Here is a 7,767-nt window from a genome sequence, read left to right on the forward strand (position 1 = left end):
CACAATTTTGTTTGCAAATAGCAAAAATAGCCTTGCTACCGAGATCCACTCGATAAGCAGTTATCTTAAGATTATGTGCCAAATCAGCTTTTGTAGTAGAATCAAGATTAAGATAATCAAGATCTTTTCTTTCACGCCAATAATTACGCCAAATTTAAAATTGGTTTTCAAATTCCTTAAGGTCAGAGTTCATAAAATAACCTGTTTCAAGAACAATTTAAAAACAGATAAGGGTAATCCTTCATGGGTTACCTTCTTCTTCGGGGTTCCCGTTTCCTTCTCCTTACATCTTACTGATCTTACGACCAATCTTTTACCTATGCCTTCTGGATAACTAGCATAACTCTTGAGGGTACTTCACGCCTGTTCCTTTATCCTAGGAGGATATTAGAAGATCTCCTGGGCTGACACGGTCTTCAACGCCTCGCCTCGGCTAAAAACGACCTTTAGCAACGCCCGCTCCGCCTTCCCACTTTGGGGATTTCACCATAGAAGCCAAAGAAGCCGCCTAATGGACTTTCCTGACCTAAACCACTCTCGTTCCCCTTCCCATTTCCTCCACCATAGAAGTTGCCTAATGGACTTTCCTTCCACCATGTCGCGGTGGTTGTAGGGAACTTGTTGCGAAAAATAATCGCAAACGCAGTGGAAAATTAAAATAAAATTTTGATCCCTCCAAGGATCCATGTGTATACATAAAGAAAATATTTCTCTTAACTACATCTTAGTTAAGAAGTTACCTTTGTAGCGCATCCCTTCGCAATCCCGACAGCAACTCTTTGATGGCGGATCTCAGCACGATCAGAATAGTCGTACCTCTATGGTATCCACACGAACACTATCTTGGAGAAGGAGACAAAAGCCTTTGATTGTGCTAGCAACCACCCTTAGGCTCTCCTCTTGTGTAACACCCGCAATTTTCCTTCAATAATTCTTTGATATTAATGAATGATAGCTTAGAGGAAAATTTAGTAGAAATACTAAATGGGCCTTAATATTAAATAGGCTCCTACCCTTAATGGACCATTAGTAGGATTTTTCCTAATGGGCTCTATGGGTTTAATGTTTTCATAATGGGCTTTTCTCTTATATGGGCTAGCCAATGACAAAAAGAAATGAAAATGGGCCTTAAGGAATTGATAACTTAAATGGGCTTATCTCATGTGGGCTTTGCCTAAAATAAAAAGAAAAAGAATGGAGGTGCCAAGGATTGAACCTTGGACCTCAAGGAAATGGCAAGCCTAGGAGAAGCATGGGGTAACCACAAGGTCTAGCAAGTTTTTGTTATGAAAATGATAGGGGACATGCTACTTAAGGTTAAAGGTACATGAAGGGGCACATGAACAAGTGAAGAGACACCTTGTAGCCTTTACTTCATGATTTAAGGGAAGTTAAGGGAGGAGTTGCAAAGTAAAGTTGTAACTCCCTTCCCCACTATCCTTTTTAACCCCTCCCTTCACCGAAATTCACTTCTCTTCCTCCATTTTCCTCACCGAAACCACTCTCTCCCTCTCTTGTTCTTCCTTTGGCCGAGAGCTTCTTGGAAGCTACCTCCATCAACAAAGCTTACAAGGCAAGGGAAAGGGATCTAGGAAGGCTTGGAGGATCTAGGAGAAACAAGGAAGAACTAAGGGACTTCTCAAGGCTTCATCTTCTCTTTTCTTTAGGGTATAAAAATTCTCTAAAGGCCTAGGTAAGACTCCCCTCACCTTGCAACATAATTGCTCTATGATGATGTTTCCATGAATTTCTAATGTTTTATGTGTTGTTGTTGTAAGAGCATGAAGAAACCTTCTTGATGTTTCGGTCAAATGAAGAATCTAGGGTTTTAAAGTGTTGTTTCAATCTAGTATGGCTTAATATATGTTTAATGAACTTTTATGTTGATTTAGAGTTTATGAAGTTAAACCTAACTCATGTTGTATGATTTTTATAGTTTCGGCCATGACATGTTTAGGGTTTCAAAGTTATGTTTTTGACCATGCTATGTTTGCAAAAGATACATGATGATGTTTTATGAGGGTTAGTTTTTCATGTGGATAAACCTAGGTTTTCATGCTATGATAGGTTTCGGCCATGCAAGAAATTTAGGGTTTTTAAGTTATGCTTTTAACCTAGTAATGGTTGTATATGCTATGTGATGTTTTGTCATGTTTTAGGGTTCATATGATTGGATCTATTTCATGTTACTTGTTTTTAAAGTTTCGGCCAAGTCATGTATAAGGGAGTTAGGTTATGTTTCAAACTTAACTATGGTTGCAATTGCTATGTGATGAATTCTTATCATGGTTTAAGGTTTCATGTGGTTAGATCTAAAGTTAATCAAGGGTTTCATGGAGATTAGGGTTTCGGCCAACAATGAAACCAAGGCTTAGGAGATGTTTTGAACTTAAGAAATGGCTTAAAATATTTGATGAACTTTAACAAGACATAGGGTGTCATGAGGTTAAGCCTAACCTAGGGTTTCAAGCTCATGGGGTTTCGGCCAAGCCTAGTTAGGAGCTCAAGTGGTGTATAAAATTTAGCTAATGGTTTTAAATATCACTTGATGTTCTTTTATGATGATATAATGGATTAGGGTTATGATTTAGGTTGAGAATCTAAAGGAACTCTAAGATGATTCGGCCAACACTAAGAAATTAGGGTTTGGTTGGGTCTAGGGTTTCATGTATGTTCAACCATGAATAGCTACAATTAAACTTGTTAAAGTTTCAAGTAGTAAGAATTTGCAAGATCCTAAGGAAAGGAAACCTATAAGTTTTGGCTAACCCTAAGGAAAGGTTAGGGTTTGGGTCAAATTAGGGTTTCAATAATGTTATCCATGATGTATGTTTATCTCATGCCAAGGTTATGAAATGAGATCATGTTATGTTATATCATGCTACATGAAATGATGTTTGAATGTTCACCATGTTAAATGGATGATGAAATGATAAGGAACATTCATGATGAAAAGAAAATGAAAGCATGTACATTATTTTACTTTAATGAAAGGCTTGTACCGGAACCTGAAAGGGATCCAAGGGATGGGCACCTTAAGAACGCCCCTAGGTTGAAGTACATAGAGAAGACCTAGTTACCAAGTAGTCGAGACTAGCTATCTCGTACTTACTTGAAGGTTGCGCGCAAAGAATGAATGGGTACAAGCCGGGGACCCCAAATAATGATGATGATGATTATATTAATCTATTATGATATTATGTTTTCAAAAGGCATTTTCATCATTTTGTATGCATATGATTTAAATGTTAAGGTGAAAGAATGTTTATGTGCTTTATGCCATGATAATGTGTTTTCATGCTTATGTGTTTATTATGTAATATAAATGTTATGCTTGAAGTGACGATTGGTTTTTGGTGAGTAGGAAAGGAGCTTACTAAGCCTTGTGCTTATAGTTTTCTTTCTTATGTTGCAGAGCCAAATAGAAGTCACTAAGCAATGGGAGGCAGCAGGAAAGGGCTGACAGTGATGTGTGTGGTGGTGACGTGACAGATGTTCCTGGCAATATGAAATTTTATACTTGCATGTTGAATGTTTGGATTGTTTGAATGTTTGGTTTTAAGAATTGATATGCTAAGATGTTTTAATTAGAACTTAATATCTAGACAATACATGCATAATAAGTTTTTATTTATCACATATGAAATCACTGCCATGTTATAGGTTTTATGTTTCCGCTGCGAAGTTTTGTGGTTTTTCGTATGTGATTAATTGTATGAATGAATGAAAGCAAACTGTAGCGTCCGTCTAGGCCCACGTAAGGGCGGGCGTTACAACCAATAGTTACATGAAAAAGTTCATGACACTCATATAATGATCCATGAAACTTTCTCATGGTGGGTCAATTCAGTATACATTCTCTAATGTATGCCCATGTATCAACTCGATATCTCATATCCATGACTTGTGAGATCAAGTCATCTAGTTGACCTACATGCTAGTTTTAGTGCATTAATATCATCCCTGAATATTAATGCTTGACTAGGAATGATTAAGAGTAGTGTTCTCTATATCATCTTACTATCGATTCAAACAATCGATATGATATAGATAAGAAATAGCTACCCAAGGACATTATTATACATAGTTATTTGGCACAAATACAAAGTAAGCATAATAACCAAAAATCTTTACCTTTATAAATAATAGAATATGATACAAATTAAAAGTCCTTAGTCAATCATCACATAATTGGCTCTAGGACATCTACTAACAGTGGTCGTCACCGCTATAGCAATCGTCGCCGCTAGAGCAGGCCTAACCCTCTCTGCCTCCCTCAAGCAAAGCGCGCCCTCCCTCCGCAAGCCTTGCGACCAAGATGACGATGACGCTTCCCATCTATGGGCCGCCTTCGTCTCCCTCGACGGAGGCCCCACTCGGACAATGATATATGTCGATCCGAAAAGCAAAGTCGAGTTCCCGATGGTTATCAATGGCGAGAAGCGGCTCCTGAGCTTCAGAACATGGCTCCGAAGGCCTTCTTTTCTCTTCGATTTGTCTACTTAATTTATTATACTTTGAGCAAACAATTACTATATACCCACGATTTTTTTACTGTGGGTATATGGTAATTTAGCTCTTTACCGGTCGGTTCCGGAATCCTCAGACTTGTTGGATGTCGGTGGGTACCGTGGGAGGTTCTTCGCTCTCCCACCCCAATTCTCCAATTTTGCAAGCGCCGAAGCAGATGAGGCTTTGGTGGGGCAAGCCAAATAGCAGTAGAAGGAGGATCACATGCTCAACTCTTAAAACACGAGATCTCTTATGTTTCTCTCCATTTCTAAAAAAAAATTTTAGGGTTTCTCTGATCACTAATTTTTTATTTTCCAGTGGAGCATATCTGTTGCATTTCACTAGCAGCTTGGTAATTTTGTTAATTGTTTTTTTTTTACAGTAGCATATGTAGATCTTATGTTTTCCTCTATCTAAATGCTTTTGCTTATCTTGTTTATCTTCTGTTTCTCTTTGCTATTATGTAGATATCTCATATACAGGCAGTTTTCTATAGGTTAGTTTCAGTGAGGTTGAATTGAAGGTGTGCTTGGAGCTAAAGGTTCTTGAGTTGAGGTTGTTCGTTCTCACATCCTTTCCCCTATTGATTCTAAATTATTATTATTTCTTTTGTTTAGTGATCATTCATCCTCATGATCAAGATGATTTTAAATCTTTAAGTTTCAGTCATAGTCGCTCTAAACTATCATGGCATAAAGAAGTTGTAGGATTCATCTGAAAGGAAAATTTTCATTGGATTTTCAGAGAAGTTATACACACTATTCACCTCTAATAAATTCAAAGGTGTCAAAAAAAGCTAATGTTAAATATTTGTTTTTCTTTTTCAAATTTCAAATTGTATTGTTGTGGAAATGAAAATTACAAATAGAAAAATTTCAATAAATGAACAAACCAAATGGTTGGAATTTTTAATATATATGCCAACTGTTTTCTTTTCTATAGTCACATCCATTATCAAACTATAAGATAATCATATATTTTAATTTGATGATGCAATTGCAGGGCGCATAAAGTAAATATTGCCATCTATGTCACTTTCCACTTGAAGGATGATAACTTGTGTGTGTATAGCCTGTATTCATGCTATTTCATCTGTTGAAAAGTTTTATGTACTTTATAGATATCCAGATGACAGATACTGGCAACCATTTTCTAATAGTATACATGCAAAATCCAGCACCTATAATGTCACAACATCTGATTTTGGGAATCTTCCACCTACAGTCGTCTTTAACACTGCTATGGTAGCAGATCAAGGGAAACCATTGATGTTACTACGGCCTCCTAATTTTCTTCCAGATGCTATCTATTATATTGCTCTTTACATTGCTGATACATCACCAGAGAGCACCAGGAAATTGAATGTTTTTGTAAATGACTACAACTTCTATTCTAATCCAACAATCCCATCATCTGCCCTTGTTGTTTTTTCAAACAAATGGTGTAAAATATAAAAAAAGGTTAATGGATTTCAAGTTTAAAACCTGAAATACCCGTTAGGAATCCTATAGCCACCCATGACGCATGTTTCCCCTTTTCTACTCGCGAAATCGACACCCTCCCCTCTCTCGTAACCGCGATCTTCTCCCCCACCTGCCGCGATCTCTTCCGTTGTCTTCTTCTTACGCCCGAGCCCATCACGACTTCTCCCCTCCCTGCTCGCGCCACGCCTTCTCCTTTCCCACACGAACACCGCCTGTGCGCCAGTGTTTCTTCTTCTTCTTCTTCTTCTTTTGCTCGAAATCGCGATCGGCGTGAGGTTTTTCCCCCTGCTGTGACAACTTTCCCCTTTCCCTGCGATCGCTTTGACCAGGCGCCTTCCCCTTCTCCTCTGTGAAGAACGCCACCGCCGCGTCGCCATCTTCGTGCTATGGATCTCGCCGTTCGCAGCCCAAAGAGCCGCCACCTCCTTCGCCAGTGAGCAAAGGGGCTGAGGTGAGGTCCTGTTTCCATTTGGGTTGTTGTTGATTGTGTTGGATTTCTTTGGTTTGCTGAGGGTTTCTTCTGGATCGGCAGATTAGAGGGGTTTGTTGGTTTTGGTAATGCAATTTTATTATGTGATGATACTCAACTTGTTTGCGTGAGTAGAAATTCTGTGAATGCTAAACTTTGAGGTTTCTTCATGCACGCAACAATTTGGAGTCGTTTACCTTGACTTGCTAACACGCTAGTAGACCGAGCAAAACTACATTTTTGTCAACCATGGACGACAATCATCTGAGTAGTTGTGATCATTCACAAAGGATTTTGTGGCTGCTTGGTCACTATGATTGAACTAAATGAATTCTTTTGTGTTGTAGCAGAAATGTTTGAATTGATCACAAGTTGTAGCAGGAAAATCCAATAGGAAAAGGGTACGGAGATAGGAGGTGCTCTTGCTTGACTTTGTATCCTGTTATTTCGGCCATAGATTGACTAAATTAAAGGTCACAATTAGGCTTGGAATCCTACACATGGTCTGTTGCTGTGGAGTAGAATTATAATGAAGCATCCTGGTTGTTAGCCATTAGTAACACGCAATAACATCTAAAAAGATTTAGTAGTTTCTGTTCAAGATATACTAGAAGCTAAGGAGATTAATTTAATTAGGTAAATAATTAATAACTAAGTTATTAATTGATTAAATTGGATTATTTTAAGTTAGTTAATTAACAAGTTATGTGTGGAATAGAGTTAATTGGAGTTTAATTGGGTTGTAACTAACCTTATAATCGGTTAGGATTTTATTTGATTGGAAAATTTATATATTATTGTATTTAGGAATGTTGATTATTCTAATTACAGGACACTGAACCGGATTTCTAGATGGAGGTTTTTTTTTGCTGATACGGACTACTTTCGAAAGGCGGGTATCTCGACTTATCTTTTAGATATGTCATTTTGAGGTGTATAGTTTTGCTCTAACTAGTAGTAATTTTATGCTTTTATATCTGCCCTGGTATGTTACTACTTATTTCATATTGTATATCATTTTTATCTGATACCTGTTTAGGTTCTATATCTTCTTTTGAATGAAGATGCTTGTACATGCATCCACATAATCTGAATTGATATGTAATTTACAGATGTCACAACTTATGTAACGCCCGCCCTTACGTGGCTTAGACGGACGTTACAATTACTTTACTTTCATTCATTCATGCATATGAATCATGAGCATTGCAGCGGAACTTAAAACTTTTGTACATACATTGTTGTATTCATATGCAATATGAAAACTTTACTATAAACCTTTCTAATTCCGAATATAGAAAG

This window comes from Curcuma longa, chromosome 15 (assembly GCF_044706935.1).
Source record: "Curcuma longa cultivar G26 ecotype Majalengka, Jawa Barat chromosome 15, ITB_CL_G26_1.1, whole genome shotgun sequence".
Classification (NCBI taxonomy): Eukaryota; Viridiplantae; Streptophyta; class Magnoliopsida; order Zingiberales; family Zingiberaceae; genus Curcuma; species Curcuma longa.